The sequence below is a fragment of the Opisthocomus hoazin genome, chromosome 25 (genome assembly GCF_030867145.1).
Source record: "Opisthocomus hoazin isolate bOpiHoa1 chromosome 25, bOpiHoa1.hap1, whole genome shotgun sequence".
NCBI lineage: Eukaryota > Metazoa > Chordata > Aves > Opisthocomiformes > Opisthocomidae > Opisthocomus > Opisthocomus hoazin.
Genome location: NC_134438.1, coordinates 9,796,547 through 9,814,806, shown reverse-complemented (window position 1 = coordinate 9,814,806; position 18,260 = coordinate 9,796,547). Strand labels below are relative to the sequence as shown.

General features: G+C 56.9%; 1 protein-coding gene across 7 annotated transcripts in view; it reads left to right on the top strand.

Moving 5' to 3' along the window:
* Positions 1-18,260, top strand: part of PLXNA2 (plexin A2) — a 347,075-nt gene that overhangs the window by 174,563 nt on the left and 154,252 nt on the right. The window contains exon 1 of one of the 7 annotated variants that reach the window (XM_075443251.1): positions 5,064-5,324. The exons of 5 other annotated variants lie outside the window; for them this stretch is intronic. The gene's annotated coding sequence lies outside the window, so the exon portion shown is untranslated. Of the gene's footprint in view, positions 1-5,063; positions 5,325-8,858; positions 8,900-18,260 lie in introns of those variants that run through there. One more of the 7 variants, XM_075443252.1, reaches the window with a different exon arrangement.

Here is an 18,260-nt window from a genome sequence, read left to right as displayed (position 1 = left end):
CTTATCTAGCAAACCAGTCGTCTTTCTCAACTCTAACCATAGCCACAGCGCTTGTTGCAAGAAGATAAAGCAACCCAATTTACTCTTCGTTGTCTCTATAGTGTTGTTGGGTGTAATTAATCGTGGAGTTTCCCCCCGGCTTATAACAAGTTTGTGCGGTGGAAACAGGTAACAGATGCTGCAGAAGATCTGCACACAATCCCCCGATACAATAGAAGCAGCTTTTTCTCCTCGTGTTAACCCTGAGCTTCCCCTGCCTCTTGGCAGCGGGACCTGCAGCCGGGTGCGAAAGGGAGAACGCGGATCCGGGCTGGCTGCGGGAGCCCGGAGAAGAGGTGACTGCTGCTGCCCCGTGCTCTTTAGCTCTCTCCAGCAAATTGCATTAGTATGTGACAAATTGGCTTGCAAAGCAGCTAAATGGAAATGACATTTGGAGCAGTTTGCTGTGCAGACCCTGCGGTGTCTCGGGGAAACATGTGATTTGCAGCATCTTCCCCGAGATCTCGAATTTAACTACTGCTGCAAGGCTTTCCAGAACTTACTTCGGGAACTCCTGTTGCGCTAAAAGTGGGAGTCTAGAGCACGGCTTGAAATAACTGCCCGGAAGCTAGGGCAGGTGTGGGTGCAGACCGTCTCCTGCTGTAGGCAGCTTCTGTGAGGAGCTGCGCTAGGGAAGAAAGGAAAAGCTAACGTGCAGGAACTGCGTGGGGCACGCGGGCGGAAAGCTGTGCCTGCTGCCGGGTGCCAACGGCGCGCTTGGCTGCGGGAGCGGGGCTGCGTGGTGCAGCTGAGGGGGCTCGGGTGGCTCCGAGGAGCGGCCAGCGGGAAAGCACTGGCCCAGGCTGCCCAGGGAGGCTGTGGAGCCTCCTTCTCTGGAGATATTCAAGACCTGCCTGGATGAGGTCCTCTACAACCTCCTGTAGGTGACCCTGCTTCGGCAGGAGGGTTGGACTGGGTGACCCCCAGAGGTCCCTGCCAACCCCGACCATTCTGTGAAAGCCTGCAGCTGCTCCTCGCGTCCCCCTGCGCCCAGCATCCCCGCTCTGCCCGGACGCGGCAGTGATCAAGCTGTTTTAATTGGCCCCTCTGCAGTTTGAGTGATAAATATGTAATGGGGGGGAGAGCCCCCCTCTTCCGCGTGGCGTCGAGGCTGTCATTTCTGACGGGGAAGCGTGCGCGCTCTGCTCGCCTCGTCCCTGCACGCCCGGGCGCCCGCTCCCGCCCCAGCCCGTCTCTTGCAGCGTGTGGAAATGGCACTCCCCCCCCCCCGCGTTTGGCATCCTTAAAAAGGGGAAAAAAACCAAAAAACCTGAACCTGGGCACGCAGTGCTCCTGAGACAGGCCCCTTCGCTTTTCTAAACACTCGTGATTATTCAGCTAATCTTTATTTCATGGACCTGTTACAAGAAACACAAACGGGGGAGAAAGTAGAAGGCGGTGACACATTTAAAATACACAAGAAAAGTGCTGGCAGGAAAATAATCGTTCTTATTCCAGCGATATGAAATATTTATGGGCCTAAGTTGTGGCAAGATTCTCTGCCCCCCCTCCCACCTAACTCTGAAATGTTTTTGCCAGTAAAGTAGTGCCTGGGGGTGCTTGCAGCAGAGCCCCGTCCCCCCCGGGTGTCCGCGGGCACGGTGTCCGTCTGTCCGGCCGGCGCTGCGAAGGGACGGGGCGGGAGGAGCGCGGCGCTGGCCGAGCTGCCCGGCTGGCTCGGGGAGCGGAGCGCTGTGTTGCAGTCTGGTCACTCCACGTCACTTGGGAGCGTCCCCTCGGCGGCCGCTGAAAAGCCCCCTTGGAGGTGCCCGGGCTTCGCAGGCGCCCGCTGCTCCCCCGGGACGTGCCGCTATTAATTCACCAGATCCGAGGGGGTTTCTCTCTTACCCCCCCCCTGCTTCTCCCTGGCAATTCAAACAGTGATGAATGGACAAAAATCCCTCAAGGGAAACATTTTTTCACTTAGTTACAAAGATTTCATGGCTAATTAGAGTAAATGTGGTTTTTAGAGTGTTAATCTCTTAACCAGCTTGGCGAGGGGGCCACCGCCACAACAGCGGAGGGGGGGGCGAGGGGGAGCCAAGGGGGGAAAGGTGCTGCCAGGTTCTTCCCGGGGCTAAGCCATCGCGTCTGTACCACCGAGAGCATCCTGCGCACCCTCCTCGGCCCCGCTACCTGGGTGCCCACCTTCCCTCCCCGGGCAGGGGCACGGCTCGGCTGCGCGAGGCTTCCAGGCGTTTTGGTCCGAGGAGGCCACGAGCTCTTTGTCTGCGAGAGTGGTGCAGAGGGAGCCTCCGGGATGAAAAGCAAAGCGGGAACAAAAGCAGAATTGAGGGCAGCGTGCTGTCCTTGGGCGGCAGACGCGGCTGCCCGGGGCTGGCGTTCAGATTCTTTCTCTGCAGTGAAAATACAGATATTTACTGCATGGTTTATTGCCAGCGAGGGAGACGGGCTGCGAGCGCAGCTGGCCGGTGCCTCGGGCTGGGTCCCCGCGTGCCGCTGGTTGCGGGGTGGCCACGATGCCTCCAGCCCGCGTTCAGCAGCGAGCACCCAGACGCGTGGTCCGGGTGGCACGCTGTTACCAAAGGTAGATGTTCTGCTGGTGGAAGTCGTCCCCCCTTGGCTGCCATGAAGAAAGGGATTTATCCTTGATGTCTGCTGTCGTCTTCCTCCCTCCTCTGGTCCTTCCCATCTGCGCCGCCTCCCTGGCATCTGCCTTTCCAGCCTGGTTTTGACTTTGCCCCAAACAGCTCTGGCAACGTGGGGCGAGTAATTCGTGAGCAGGCTCCGTGCTGCAGCCCACCCTGGGCAGGGGCTGGCTGGTGGCTGGCGCAGAGAGAGCTCGGGAGGAGATGGGAGTGGGATGTGGGCTTGAAATTCCTCCTCATCCCACTAGAGGGGATCCTCCGGATCAGGCTGGCGGAGCCCGACTGGAAAATGAACATAAATCCAGAAACTGGCAAAGCTGCGCTGAGATGCAGCCTCTGGCTGGTGTCAGAACCCCGGGCCCTCGGGGGGGGAACACGGGTTACGGGTGCTGCCGGTCTGACTCTGTGCTTCACTGAACTTGTGGATGGAAGGCAGGAGGATTTTGGTGCTTTTTAGAAATTCCTGGCTGAGGCGGGCTGGCTGTGGCTGCCTCTCCCTGCTCCATGTCCAGCAACCCGTGGCTTGCGGCTGCTCTGCCCGCTGTGGTCCCAGCCCAAGCCCTGGGAGCTGCGTGGGTGGGGGGGGGGCTGCTCTAGCAGGGCTTCACCGGGAAAGCGCAAGTTTACCAAACACGTGGGTGCAACATATGTCAGCGATGTACCTGATCTGCTGCGTGTTCTCTGCTGGGTCTGGAGTCTGCGTGGTGATCCATCTGCGCCTCTCGGGGGGCCTGAGCGATGCTGTCAGCCTGAGGCCGGGGACCGGGGTGCTGGGTGCTGCGTGGCGGGGGGCTGGGCAAGAGGTGCCCTCCCCTCCGTTATCGGATGGAGCCCGTCTCGTGTTTCTCACCGTAATCGCTGCTTCTGTTTGGGTGAAATTGAACTGGGAGGTGGTGACGGGGGGGGAAGAAAAGCAAGATAAATGTATCATATTATGAAAATTTAATCCTGCTTTGCCTGGGCTAAAATTACCTTCAGAGCAGGAGATAAAAGGCATCAGGGTCACGCTGTAAGAAAACTCCAGATCCTCTCAAAAGGCAGGGCGATAGCGAGCCAGGGCCGTGGCTGTGCCAGGGCAGCAGCGAGGGCTCTCCTCCCTGCCTGGCACCGCGGCAGCCTGGCCTGGCCTCCTGTGGGTCCCTTCACATCGCGGGGTGGAGGGACAGCCCCGTTGTGTGACGGGCTCCTGGCTGGCTGGGCATCTCCTGAAGCCCAGGAGACCTGGAGAGGGTCGCTGCTCCTCGGAGATCCTGCCTACCCCAGCCCTTCCCTTTGCCCCTCTGCTGGGGTGGGTGGCAGCGAGGGTGGGAAGAGCCTGGAGCCCGTCTCCAGCCCTGGGTGTTTTTTGGGGTCTGGGGGTGCGAAGCAGAGCTCCCCGCTCGCCGGAGCCTCTCTGGAGCCGGCCGCGTGTTGTGCTGGATGTGACAGCGGCTTCCCAGGCAGGAACGTCCCTCGCAGCCCTTTTCCTGCTCCGGCACCGCTTCCCCGCTTCATAAAAGTGAAAGGTGACGTCTGAGTAAATATTACACTGACCTCTCACCTCGCCTCCTCCCGCCGCGCTGCTCCTTTCTGGGGCTCATTAACGGGGCTGTGCCGCTGGGGAGGGGGCTCGGGGCTGGGCTGCAAGCGCGGCGGGGGCTCGGTGCGGGAGCTGGACGGATGGGCAGGCTCCTTCCCGGCTGCCGTCGCAGCCGAGCCTCCTCCCGAGCATGGTTTGGGGGTGTCGGAGCAGCCTTCGCCGAGGAGCTGCTCCCGGGAGCGGCGTGGGCTCTGCTGGTGGGCACCAGTGCCACGCAACGCCGGAGCCGTGGTGGGGAGCGAGGGGAGGTGCGTTCTGTGGTGATTCCGCGCTAGCGGAGCTGTGGGGACGGTTCCAGCAGCAAAATTCCCCGTGAGCAGGAGGGGCTGAGCGTGGAGCTGGGCTCTGCCTCTCTGCGGTGGCTTGGAGGGGCCGGGAGGGCTCCCCGAGGGCTGGACCAGCGGCTCCCGCCGGCTGTGGCCACGGCTCGGGCACGGGGCTCGGCAGTGGGAGTGCGGGATGCGTGCGGGAAGCCCTTGGGATGCACAGGCAACTCTTACCCCGGCTGGAGAGGGGATTTACTGGCCCTCGGTTACGTCCCAGTGAAGGGGTGGTTGGATGAGGGGGTGATGGTCGGTGGAGAGGCCGTTCCCTGCGTGTGGCAGGGCAGGGTAAAGCAAACGGCTTGTTTTGCTCTCAGCTCCTGGCTGGCTCTTCGCAGAACTTGAAAACCGGCAGCGCTGATCCCCGCAGCGGCTCAGCGTCAGGGCCCGGAGCCCCGGTTCCCTGTGCCGCGTCTCGGGAAGCCGCATGGCGCTGGGGAAAACAGGAAAGCTCCGGGGCAGCGCTGGGCGGTCGCCCTGCCGCCCGTGACGCGCGCCGGGAAGGAAGCGGATCCAGCGCCGCTGGTCCCGGAGCCGCCGTCAGACCCTGACTCAGCGCGGAGCGAGTTCCTGGTGTTATTTCCAGGCTCACTGAGCCTGGGAACAAATGCCTCCCGGAGAGATTTATCTGTAGTTTTTCTTCCGTAGCGGTTCCGTGTCATCGGAGCCGTCCGGCGAGAGGAGGACGGGAATCTGGAGGCGTGCGGGGGTTTCCCTCGGTGTTCGTGCTCAACGCCGCTTTGGTTTGTTAACCTGGGAATGAGCTTCCAAAAAGTGAGTGTGAGCTCCGGGGTTTTGAGATGAATTAGAATACTTAAAGCAGAGGCTTTGAGTTCTTTTTGTTTGCTTTCTGGGCTTTGAGTTTGTCTTGTCAAGATTTTCTTTATAGCCTAAAGCGACCGTTCCCCCTTCGCAGGAGTGGGAAGCTGAGGCTCTCGGGGTGCTGGGGTGTCAGAAAAGCGGGTGCTGGGATGAACCCAGGTGTGTGGGTAGCGGGGCTCAACCTCCCGAGTCGCGTTACGGAGACGGGCCGTTCCCCGCCGCTCGGAGAACATCACGAACACGGCAGCGAGTGCCGCAGCCCACGGCGGGCCGGTTGCTCGCCCCGGTAGCCGAACACGAGGGGTTCGCGTGTAGCCAGCTCTGCGAAGAGCGTTGTTCCCCGCGGCCGGGTGGATTTATGGGTGTCGGAGCAGAGAAATGGCGCGTTGGCTGCCTAACAGGGGTGTTACAGTTCAACTCCATAAAACACGCGGGCTGTCTCCTCTGCTCATTCATTTGCCAAGTCCCCAAAAAGTCACAGTGACAGGAGCAGAGGATGGAGCGCTGCCCTCCTGATCATATTTCCTGCCGTTGCTGGTTTGTGTCACAGCCTGTAATGTTATTTAAACAAAAAAAAAGCCTGCGAATTTCCTCTTCATTTCTAATGGAAGTGCGAAGAGGTGGGGTGGGGAGGAAAAGCGAGCGTGCCTGTAAGTTTCCTAGCTGGCTAAATTTTTCTTAGGCTTAAGAATTGCCATCTCACAGGTTTTAAATCCGTGCTGACGCTAAACGTGGGAGCTCCTGCCCTCCTGGGTGGGGAGAGGGGCTGGGTGGCCGGGGTGCCGCAGCTCTGCTGGGGTGCCGGAGCGCGGTGAGGTCCCAGCAGCAAACCTGGCTCGGGGTTTCGCTCCTGCTGCTGGTTCTTCTGTGGGATTCGGGGGGCAGCTGGGGGTGATACCCTAAGTACCTCGGTCGTGCGAGGCATTGCTGAGGGGTGACGGTGCCGGTGCAGTAGATGCCTGCTTTGTCAAAATTCAGGGGGGCACAGGAGAGCGCTGGTTTGCCGGTGTCCATGGCTGGGAACTGGGCCGGTACCACTGCAGGCCCCAAGCATTTCTTCTGCTCTGTTCATTTTATGAAGCGTTGATGCTGAGGGTGGGGCACAAGGACGAGCGAAGATGCCCGAATCCCTTCCTTCGTTCAGCCACTACTCTGGGAGACGTGAGGCAGCCAGAAAGGCGAGAGTGCTCGCCATGGTCAGACTGCTGCGCGAGGGCTGGCTTTCCTTCAGGGTTTTTCCGAGTCAGGTTTTTTGTGCATTTAGCGCTTTCCAAAGATGCTGCTTATGTACTTACAGGGGAGAAAAGCTGTTCTCAAAATCGGGAGTAAGCAAATTGGGAGTAAGAGCTGTTCAGGGTGCACCCTGGAATGAGAAATGCTTCTGCGTTGGCCCTAAACCTTCCAAAAGTTCTGACCTTTGGTGTCTCCACCTCTGTTTTTCTCAATCAATTTAACTTTACGGAGGCATCATCTGTTGTGGTGCAGAAGCCGGAAGGGCCAGATGAAAAACGTCCACAGCCAGTCATCTGTTTGGCGAGAGATGGAGCAGCAGCAAAGGGCTCCCTGCGGGCGATTGCTCTCCCAGTTGTTAGAAAGTTTCCTCCGCAGCTCGCAAGGGGTTAACTGCAGCGCTGAGCCCGTCTCTGATCAGCGGAGTGCGGTGTGCTTGGCCGGGCTGGCAGACAGGGGCCTGACGGAGCAGGAACTGTGGCAAAGGCCCCTTTGGTGGCCACAGGTTTCGACTGTCTTTAGAATCTCGTAGCAACCAAAGAGCGGGGGCAAGCACTCCGGAGTTCACTGGAAGAAAGAGGCAGGAGCCCCTCTGCTTGTCCGCTGGGATATAATAAGGTGCTGGTACAAGTGCTTGCGTAACTTGGCTTTTCAAGGCATAAATTGTGTGACAGGGGCAAATCGGTTCCGTAGGTTCCACCAAATAAATTTTCCGACTTGGAAGTGACCGCAACTTGTCTTGGGCCGAGCTGAGAAGTGCTAGAACAAATTTGCAGGAAAAAACAAAAGCAGAGGCTCTTTTAAGGACTTCCAAGGATGTTGTATAACTTGTTTAAAAAAAAATAAGCCCTGCCGAGGGTACTGGGTCACTGGGAGGCTGAAGCTCGGGAGTGACAAGGTGGGTGGGATCGGACGGAATTTGCGGATGGAGTTCTTCGCTTCTGAGTGATATTCATTCAGCAATATGGTTTTTTAACAAACAGTTTTGGCTTAATTTCCTTCTCCTCCCAAGACTGAAAAAAGGAGTGTTTTTCCTGCAAACAGTGCAAATTTTAACATGAGAAAAAGCAAAATATTGACTCATTTGTTCATCCCTGACAATTCCTGTTACGTTCCCTGCGAATTTCCATTATAAACATGACACTTGGCCAGATTATCTGCTTCAGCCGTCTTGTTACTGAAGAGGATAGGATATTAATTTATTTAGTTTTTCTGAGGTATGTGGGATCATTTGGTTAACTGTGTTATGAATTTTGATGTAAATCGGTTGGGGTTTGCTCAGGACCTCTAAAAAGACGATGGAAGCGGCACTGATGTGATCCTGGAAAATGGACCAGTTTTCCTCCGAACTGTGTGGGAACTCAAATTTGGGTGCAGAGAGACTTTCTCTTTGACTGAACATCTCAACCTTGTCAGTTCAGAGGAAGTTGTGCAGCTCTCGGGCTGTATATGGCTCCGATCGTTGAGTCTTGGTTTTGTCCCTATCAGTCCTGATGAGTTTGATGTAAATGGATTGTGGGTCTGGAAAACCAATTTGTGGTTGTAAAGGAGATACTTCTAAAACTGAACCAGCTGAACGTCTGCCCGCAGCCTGTGCTGGCTCTCACGCGGTGCTTGGCTCCTGTATTTTGTAGAGCAAACTCCTTCGGTGCTTCAGCCTTCCTTCAGCCTGCCAATGTATTGGTGAAGCCCGGCAGCAGATCCAGCTGTACCTTCTCTCCCTCCTAGATCCTTGTACGTTTTATGGAATCAAGGGCATTTTGTTGTCAGTTCTGAATCCATCAGCCCCTTGGCGATGCATCTGGTCGGGGTGGGGAGGAGGTGTCCCTCCGCATGGGCCGTGGGTGCTGGTCCGCGCTTGGGCATCTGCCGTGCCCGGGAGGGTGGGGAGCAGTGCTGTGCTCGGGGGGCACCGGGGCCGGGGCGAGACAGCTTCCACAGGGGCTGCGGGATTAAAGGGTGTGCGAGGAGCTCTCCGCGCAGGCAGGCTTGCTGCATTCCTGTGAAATATGGCCTTGAAGGATTTATTGTTTTCCGGGCACTGCTGGACCCAGTCCGATAGGCTGGATATAGGAAGGAAATGACTCAGTTGCTCTACAGACAAGTGCAGCTTTGAAATTCAAAGAGGCAGGAGACAGCTGAGAGGCTCCAACTCGTTCCCATCGGGAGTCGGGTCCCGGCGTGTCTGTTAGTCCGGGTGCGCGGCGCTCGGGTGGGGAGGGAGGAGGCCGCGCTGGGCAGCGGCGAGCCGGCCGGTGCCTCGCAGCCCTCCGGCGTGAGGACGCGCGGGAGAGCAGGTGATGGCGAGTGGAGCGGGGTCTGCACCGGGGAGTGGGCTGCGGTGGTGGGAGCAGCTGCCGGGCCCCGCGCCCGCCCGGCCGTCGCTTGCTGAGCCGGGGGCACGGTGTGGGGCAGAGCGTCCGTCGCTGCCCATGAGCCGCGTGGGGAGCTCGGCTGCTCTGGCTCCCAAATCACAGAATAGTAGGGGTTGGAAGGGACCTCTGTGGGTCATCTGGTCCAAATCCCCTCTCCTCTTGCCCCGCAGCCCCTCGTGTTTGCACCGTGTTTGCTCTGAGCTGTGCAGGGCTTTGCCACAGAAAGTGGAGAGAGGTTGGTGAATTTGCAAGACAAGCTCGGGATTTTAGGACCATTTACCCATCAAGGTGTCCAGTCCCTCTTTAGCCTCATGCTGCAACTCCTGGCAGACATCAGGTATGGACGTAAGCAGATGCTTTCTCCATCCTATTATCAGCTTGGTTGGAGAGAGAAGTCTTTAAATGACAGGAAGACCCTTAGCAAGGAAACGAGAGTTGGTGTTAAAAATAAAGAAAACAAGACAGCTTGTTTCATCTAAGCAGAAGGGTTATTAAACAGGCTTGAATTAATCGGTGATCTGCCAGAGCTCTGAAATTGAAAAGCAGGGCAGAGGAGCGCGGAGCAGAGGAGTGGGGAGAAGCCGCTTTCTCGGGTAGACGTTGACGTCCAAATGTTGTAGGAGAGGAGGTGATGCTCAGCTGGCGGTGGGGTGGAGCTGAGATGGCTCCAGGCTTTGGGGTCCTTGGCTGGAGCTCAGAGCCCAAGGCTGGGGGCACTGGGAGCCCCCCGGGCACCGATGCGTGAGCCCTGCCAGCAGCCAGCCGCTGTCCCCGTGGCTGTCAGCTCTGCGAGGGTCACTGCGCGTCGTGCTCGGTGAAGCAGACTGAGCGGGGAAGGAGGATGCCTTACATGTCCCAGGGCTCAGGTACCTCGAGACACTTTGAAAAACTGCATCAAGCACCCTGGTGATGCACTTAAGAGGGCAGGCAACCCCGCGTCAAGAGGCTTCGGGAGGTGAAGGCGCTTCCCTCGTGTCGCCGGTAAAGCTGGTGGTGGTTGCAGTTCATGCTGCCAGGAAGACAGGCCTGACGAGGGCTGCTTAATGGTCCCTGAAGGGTTCTTCAGTGCTCTCCTGCATCAACCTGTCTGCTTCAGTTTTGTTGTTAATTTAAGGGCTTTTGCGGTTGTGTGCTGCCTTTCCAAATCCTTGTGGTCCCACGGTGGTACGTGGATGAGAATTTCCTCCCCTTCTGCAGTGGGAATGCCAGCACTGTGACTGGCAGCTGAAATCGGGAGCAGAGCCGTCAGCCGATGGTGCCGGTCACGCGCAGGGATGGACCTCTCCCTTTGCGTGTTCTTCCGCTTACCCCCACGGCTGCGGCCCCGGTTCGGTGCTGCACCCCCCCCCACCCGCCCGGTGCGATGGACAGCACGAGGGCCTGCGGTTGTGCAGGCTTGGCTTGGTGGTTATTGCTCATAATCTGAGCAGATAATCCCCCTCGGGACTGGTGTGGAGCGCGGTGACCAGTAAACACCTCTGGAATGGGGAGACGTGCCTGAGTGTGCGCAGGCAGCGGCGTGCTCTTAATAATTCCAGCGCTGCTGGCTGAGTGAAATCTATAGCTGCACAGCTGGGGATTCAGCATCTCGGAGCCTAATTTTAACAAATGTACAATTTCCTGGTTTACTTAGGTAACAGTGCTGTGGCTACTGTGTAAATACATCTGGCTGCCGTAGGGAGTGTTGGGGATAACGAACGCCGCTCGCTGCACGGGGCTGGCACAGCCAAAGGATTGCTGTTTAATGGAGTGGCTGGGGACCCATTTAATCTGAAGCTGGGGTTCTTCACTTGCCTGTGGTGCACTTGGAGTGAGGCCAGCAGAAGCCGCTGCTTATTTTTCCTCCTCCAGTTCGGTGGCCGCTCTGTGATCTTCCCTCGTGCTGCACTGTAATATTCTCTCATAATAAACTGCAGCTGGACGTCACCCGGGGAGAGAGAGCTGGGCTGAGGGTCTGGAGATAAAACTCCGAGCTTTGCCGCTGGGACCTTTTGACTAGCCTTGGGCAAATCATTTAATCATTTAATCTGCTTGGACCTCAGGTTGCCATCCATTAAACTGTTTTGTTGGGAATAAAGTCCATGAATAGTCAGACGATGCACAGGTGTGCGAGTGAAGAGGGGTGGATAAACCTCAGTCCATCAGGACTAGAAACTAGAAAAAGCACTTTCCAAGGGACCTGCTGACCTGGATTGCCTGGCGGGGTTGGGGGCTCTGTTTCTGGAGGCCCCGAAGGGCAGTTTAGAGCAGCGTCTCTTCAGTGGTGATGATAGCTGCTCCTGGCAGCAGGAGGCTGGAGTACAGAATCACAACTTTCTGGCTGCGAACTTTTATGGTGTAATGTTATCCACAGCCAGTGACCTGTTCACGCAGGGTTCGGATGAAACAGAGACTTCCCAAAACTTGAATAAACCAGCTATGAAACCTAAGAAGTGCTAAATTTTCCCTTTGTGTCGTGCTTCAAGGCAACCAGGAAAATAAGGGTCTGTTCTGCTCCGTGCTCCAGCGCACAGTGCTGCTGCCAGCCTTGGGTCTGTCCTCACGGAGCGCTCGGTGAATAAAGTCCTCGCTTCCCAGCACCAATCTTGATGCAAGGTAATTTATAAGCTATTTCGCAGCGGTGTACTGGAAGCTCCATCGCTGCCAGCTGGGGTTTCTCAGATAGCAGGTGTCAAGTATCAGCCCAGGGAAAGAAAAAGGTGTCTGATTTCTGCCACCTAGGTGTCCTAGGTTGATTATCAATTTTTCTGGATGTCTTCTGGGGTTGGTGGGTTAAATGTCTGCAGCTGCAGTGCGCAGCTGGGTGTAAGCCACGCCGGAGCCTCAGCTGCGGTCCTGCTTCAGATGTGCCGGAGGAGCCAGTGCTGCCTTGGAGACACTGGTGATTTTGTCAGGGTTGAAGAAATGCCTCCTTGCTGCATCGCAGGGATGTTTCGGCATCCTCGGGGGTCGGAGGCAGCCTGTGTCCGTGTTTACTTCTCACGCCTGTCAGGGGACAGTGTCCCTGCTCTGCTGAACAATCTCTGCTCAGAGAGTTCATGAACAGAGGCGCACCGAGAAGCGCTGAATCAGTCCCTTACGCATGCTTTACTACAGCAGTTTGTGCCTGGTAACTCCCATTCAATTTTTCTTTCGATTGAATATCTGAGTGCCACATGTATGGAAGAATTATCCCCATTTCACAGGTGGAACAACTGAGGCTGAATAATACAACCTGTCCAGGTCTATTCAGCAAGTGTGGGACAAAGCCAGGAGTCACAGCGGGTCGGGTCAGGGTGCTGTGCTGCTCTCTCCAAAATGCAGCTGCAAGGACGGGGCTGACAGCGGGTCTCTCCCTGGGATTTTCTGTTTCTCTTTGCTCTGGACCTGCTGGGACATGTTGCTCAGGAGGGAGCTGGGGGGGAGAGGTGGCTTATCCGGTATGCGTTGTGTAAACAATGTCTGAAGTCTGGACAACAAGAACGAATTTTGTGCATAATTCATGCAATCGTGTTGTTATCAGGGAAATGCCTTTTCATGGCTGGGCTTCGTTCTTCCCCTCCTCTTCCTTGTCCCAGGGCTGGAGGAAGCAATAATCACAATACTGTATTTTGCCCTCTTAACTCTTTCTCAGAAAAGTGACGAGGCCGCCAAACACCCTCGCTGTGAGCGAGCGGCTCCGGGGCGGTGGGGACAGGGCTCCCGGCTGCGGAGCGGGGCCGGGCGATGCCCCGGGGCAGCGGAGCAGGAGGGCGAGGCGTGAGGTGGCTTTCAGCCTGAAGCCCAAAGGCTTCGGGGTTGCCGGTTATGCTCTAGGAAAGGCTTGGCGTTCCTCGTCCCTGTGGTTCAGTAACCTCTGCAGAAACCTCAGACCTGCTGCCAGGCCCCTTGCTGGTGATTTACAACTTGCTCCTATTGTTATTAAAGTCAAAATATTCTGGGGGAAAAAATGAAAATAGCGCTAGGAGCCCTCCGCTTTGCTTTGCGTTACAAAACTGTAATTAGTTCACATCAAGCTGCCGGTGACTTCAGTTGGTGTCAGGCTCTGAAGCCAATGACTGAGCTGGCTGTTGGACACGACCTGGGTTCACAACTCGCCGTCGCTGCACCTCGGTGCTGCTGCTGCGGTGCGATGGGCGCTGGGGCTCCGGGGCGGCTGCAGAGCCCTCTGCGCGGGGCTCGGACGCACCGAGCCTGCTCTTGCTGGAGAAAGGCGAGGGCACCGGGAGCGGGGAAGGGACCTGGGCGAGCGGGCGTGCGGGTTCAGCAGCGCGGGGCGCGTCTGGCCGCTGCGGCTTGGCCCGGGAGGCAGGGCTGAGACCCGGACCCCAGTCTGGGCTGGCAGGGTCCATGGCTCAGGGGTGCTTAGATCAGACAGTTTGGCTCAGAGCTTTTGTCTAATTAAAACAAAACAGAACCCTATTAATTATTGGAAGGTCTTCCTCCGTAGCTGACAAATGTGTCCTGAACATCTCTTCTTCAAAGGTGGTAAATCACTGCGGCAGCTTTAATGGTTGGAAATGCTTCACAGAAAACTTCCGAGCGGGTTCCAGGAGGGATGCAGACCTGGCCACGCGCGTTTCCCACTTGCCACGAGGAAATGGCCAAGCTCTCGGCTTTTTCCCCGCGTTCCAGTTGGCAGATACGATACAGAGCCAATGCAAAGAGAAGGGGTCAGGCTGGTGCAAGGCTGAGGTTATTCCAAATGGTCTGTTCTTGAGTTTTAGTTTATATAGTGTGGCCTGCCCTTTTAGTGACCCTTTCAATAATTCGGGGGGGCTCTGACAGCCCGGTGACCTGCAGGGGAGGTCAGCAGCGCGAGCCAGCTGGTCTCCCCGCTCCCGGCCCCGCGGCAATGAATCTTATTTGACTATAAAAACCGAAAAGGGCAGAATCCACCTCCAGCTTCGAAAGCAATCACGGACCCGTTGTCCCCGTTCCTGCAAGCTCAGTCATTTCTCAGGAGGCTTCGTTCTGTGAGGCAGCTCCCCACACCCGTGTGGCCTTAGGAGAAGAGCGGTGGTGGGTTTTATCGCCCGCTCTGCCCCGCTTTGTGGGGTGCGTGGGGCCGGGAGCGATGCGGGGACAGCCCGGGAAAAGCCCACGGCGCGGGGATGCTGAGGGCTGGGGCCGGGAGGGGGCTGGGGTGGGCGCGGGTGCGTTTGCGTGTCTCAAGGGTGCCTCCTCTGGAGGAGATGGGATGGGGTGGGGTGGGATGGGATGGGGTGTCCCAGGCGAGCAGGACCCGAGGCGATGGTGAGGGCAGAGCTGCCGGGGGGCTGTCTATAAATTACTGCTCACGAGGCCAACCCTACCCCAGAAGAAAAGATGCCAGCACCACGAAGCAAACACAGCTGCCGCGCTGGTGACATCAAAATTGTTCCTTTGATCCGTCATTTTCCACGGGAGATTCTCTTTTTGTTTTTGCTTTAATTTTCCTTTTTCACTCTTTTATTTTTTTTTTTTTTTTTTTTTTGTCTCATGTGCATAAAATACGGCTAATGACAAACTGTGGTGCCCGCGCGTGAGTGACAGCTGAAATGAGAGCAATGACTGATCGGGCCTCCTGAAGCCCTGTCGCATGGAGATTAAATGAACCCTTTTTTCTTCCCCCCTCAATGAGAATCATGGGCATTTGAATAATAATATTATAGTCTCCATTAGGATGACAGTGGGGGAAAAAAATCGGCTCAGACCTGTGATTATTCCTTCAATCTAATAATTATTTAAATACCAGATAACTCCTTTCAGCTTAATTGAGGCCTTTCAGCTGCTTGGGTTTATATTGTGTCCCTGAATTTACTCTCTCTTTCACCTTGCGTTACTAATAGCTTCAGATTGCTTTTAGGGCCGTATTTTAAACTTGCTTCCAAAAAAAGAGAAAAAATTAATGGTCAAATACTATTAAAGATGGGAGTTAAAATTGCCGGCTCTCCTTTTTCCCCAGTGTTTAACTCCCCAGCTGCACCGAGCCGTCCCCCAGCCCTCCCCGGGGCGAGCAGCGGGGTTCTGCTGGGCCTCGACCGCTGTCACCGAGCACTGCCGGATCCCCGTCCTGCACCCGCGTGCTGCCACGGCGCCGGGACCGCTCATCGTCCCCTGGCTCGTCCCGGTGGGGTGTCACTGCATGGCCATGTTCCGTCACCGTCAAATGATGTTTGAAAGCGCAGGTTCTGCTTCCTGGGTGATCTCTCCTGCCGTTGCCTGCGGCCGTTCACAAATACGCTGCAAAACCGTTGCCGTAAGGCCCGGCGCGGACGTTGGGCTTCAGCTGGGAGCTCTGCTGCCAACCGCCCCGCGCCGGCTTTGTGCTGCCTCTGACCGAGGACGTCGCTGGAAAAGAGAGCGAGCGGCTGGGCTCGGAGTGAAGAGCTGCTGCTGTCCCGTATATATATATATACATATATATATATGCCTGTAAAACTGAATTATTTAGGTTCATTAATTTCTGGCTTGCACTGTTCTCTTCTCACTTTGCAGTGGAACTTTTTAACAGTTGGAAAGCTTCTGAGCAGGACAGCTGTTGTGTGCTGGGCTTTGCAGCGGAGCCTCCCTGCTCTGCAGAATCTCTTTCACATTCTGGACTTGCTCTGTGATTCTGTGGCGTTCAAAAAACGCGTTGATATGGTGCTTCAGGACTGGTGGTGTTGGGTTGGCGCGTGGACTTCATGGTCTTCTTCAATCTCAATGATCCTATGACTTCCCTTGAACCAAAGCCCTCTGCTCCCGAAGCATCCCTGCTTCTCAGGGAATGGGAAACGGGGGCAGGCGTTATTCTGGGGCTCCCGTTAGTGAGGGACACCTTGGCCTCGGAGGAGAGCCCACTGCTGCTGCCCAGGGTGGAGTCTGCTTTCTCTGTGCCCTCGGGCGCTGCAGCCACCTCCCCGGTGCCCTCCCCACAGCTAGGGCTGCCGGGTTGGCGTGTCCGAGCACATGCGTGGGGCACCACAGTGCTCGATGGTTCTCACGTGTTCATCTGGGGCAGCTCTGCTGTTGTCTGGGCCGCCCCGCGGGGCTCCTGGACCTGCAGCTCTCGTGCCACCTTCCCTGGGCTCCTCTTGAGCAGTTCCACGGCGCAGGGGTCCCGGTGGGTTTACAAGAAGGCACCGTGCTACTGGCCAGCGTCTCCCCACCAGCAACACGCACGGGCTTCCCGGTGCCTTGGGCTGCAGCGCTGCGTTATCCAAGAGCAAGGCTGCTCCGAGGTTCTGGTGCCCGTGGTCGGGTCGGTGGTGCCCACCGCGGGTCACCAGCAGCCCTTGGGTGGGTGGGCAGCACAGAGAGCCTTGCTCTGCGCAGATCCTCGGTGTCGTTTGTGCCCTTGTGAAAGATTCTCGATTCGGAGAACGGTTTGGGGATGTTCACTCAGAAATTTAATGAGAAGAGGCGGGGAGGTCACCTCGGTGCTGCTGTGGCACGTTCAGGGCCGCGGCGCGGGCGGCTGCGTGCCGCCACAGTCATCCAAACCAGAATAAGAATGCAGCAGCGTCTGCGTCCTGGCTGGGAGAGAGAGAAACCGCTTCAGCCAAAGGTGGAAATTAAGAGACTGGAAATAAGAAGCAAGCAGCCAGGGAAACGTGTCCCTGAGCAGAATGAGAAACCCGTTACCGCTCTCTCCTGTCTTGTCAGTGACACCGAGACGTGCAGCCCAGGGACAGAGCTCCTTTGTCACCTTTCAGAAGCACCCGGCTCCAGCTCTCGGCGTTAACAAGCCTGAAGAGCGGCCGTTGGGTGACACTCGCTTATGAGCTCAGTGTAGGTTTTCAGCAGCGTGAATTATTTTAAATACCAAAACGGAGCTCAACATCAATCAAACTGGTGGCTGCCTGCAGGTGAGGCTGGCTGAGCGTGGGCTGTGCTGGGGAGCAGCCTCCTGAGGTTGCACACAGGGCAGGGGAGAAGAGTCCGATTTGCAAAGAGTGCAAATTTCTCCCCGGTGCATGTGCTCGGGGCTTGCACAGCCGTGGAGGACAGTGATGGAACCTTGGTACAGGAGGGCTGGTGGCTCGTCCTCAGCCTCTTAGCAGAGCTGGTGCGACCCTGTGGTGCTGGGAGGTGGTGGAGAACATCTCTCCCGAAGGCAGGCTGAAATGATTCCTTTGACCGTCCGGCCTGGCGTGTGTAAGGAATGCAGAATTTGGGATGAAGGAGAACTTGGTGGTGGTTTTCCGAGTCCAGGTGGTCAAACATGTCTGTGGTGATGAGCAAGGCTGAGGTCAAGCTAGGAGCAGAAGTCATGGTCAGGTCTGGAGATAACAAGGGTGAGACACAATCCAGTGACCTCCAGGCATGTCTGTGGTGATGAGGGGGGTACAGAGCCCGGGTGCAGGGATGCTCTCAGGGCCCTTATGTGGTGCCTGGCTCAGAGTGTTGTTCTGCGGGCCCCACAGCTCCTCCGAGCAGCTCAGAGGGTCCTTGCTGCTTTGCAGGGTGCGTGGCTGGCATCGCTTCCAGTTGCTGTGTGGGAGCCCGAGGTGGTGCTGGAAGGTACTGGAAGTGTGGGGCTGCGTGGGGAGCAGGGCTGATACCTCCTGCGTGGGGTGGTCCAAGCCGGACACCCTTAGATGAGTCAGACATGGAAATACGTGGATTTGGGTTGTCTTTAATGTTCATAATGTTGCTAGGGGAGCCTGCCATCGTAGCAGAGGTGCTAGGGGATGAGGTGGAGCAGGCAGAGGGTATAAAGGTCCTCTTCAACAGCTACTGTGTCTGCGCGCTGTCCGGAAGGGCGGGTGGAAAGCTCGGATGTGAACGTGTCTCACGCAGCCGGAGCCTCTCGGAGGTCAGCGCCCGTTTCCTAAGGAAATTCCAGCCTGGTGATTCCTAGCTCAGCCTGACGGTTGCGAGGTGGGAGGATGGGGATCAGAGGGGCTCCAGCTCTGCCTCGCGCCCGGCTGAGGTCTGGGTGCTTTGGGAGCACCCACAAAAACAAAACAAACAACCACCAAACCTGTCTGTCTTTCACGCCTGATTTTGGCCAGAGGTCTCCAGCTGGAGTCTTACCTCGCCTTGTTTGTGTGGGTGGGAACGTGTCAGCAGAAGGAGACTCTGCTGCTGCCTGTTACCCACAGAGCTGTCGGGGAGGGTGTATGGGCAGTGTGGTTGTCATCGGGTCTTCTGGAGCCCGTGTCCAAGCTGTCGCTTTGTGTGGGTTTTAGTCATCACCTGGAAGATCTGTTGGAGCAGGAAATTAGCCCAGGGCTCCCAGACTGGTGGTCTCTCCCCTGCCCGCGGTGCTACTGGCAGCGTTTGGTTGCTGATCTAACCGTGTCCCCCCAGCCCGGTGGCAGCTGCTTTTCAGCAG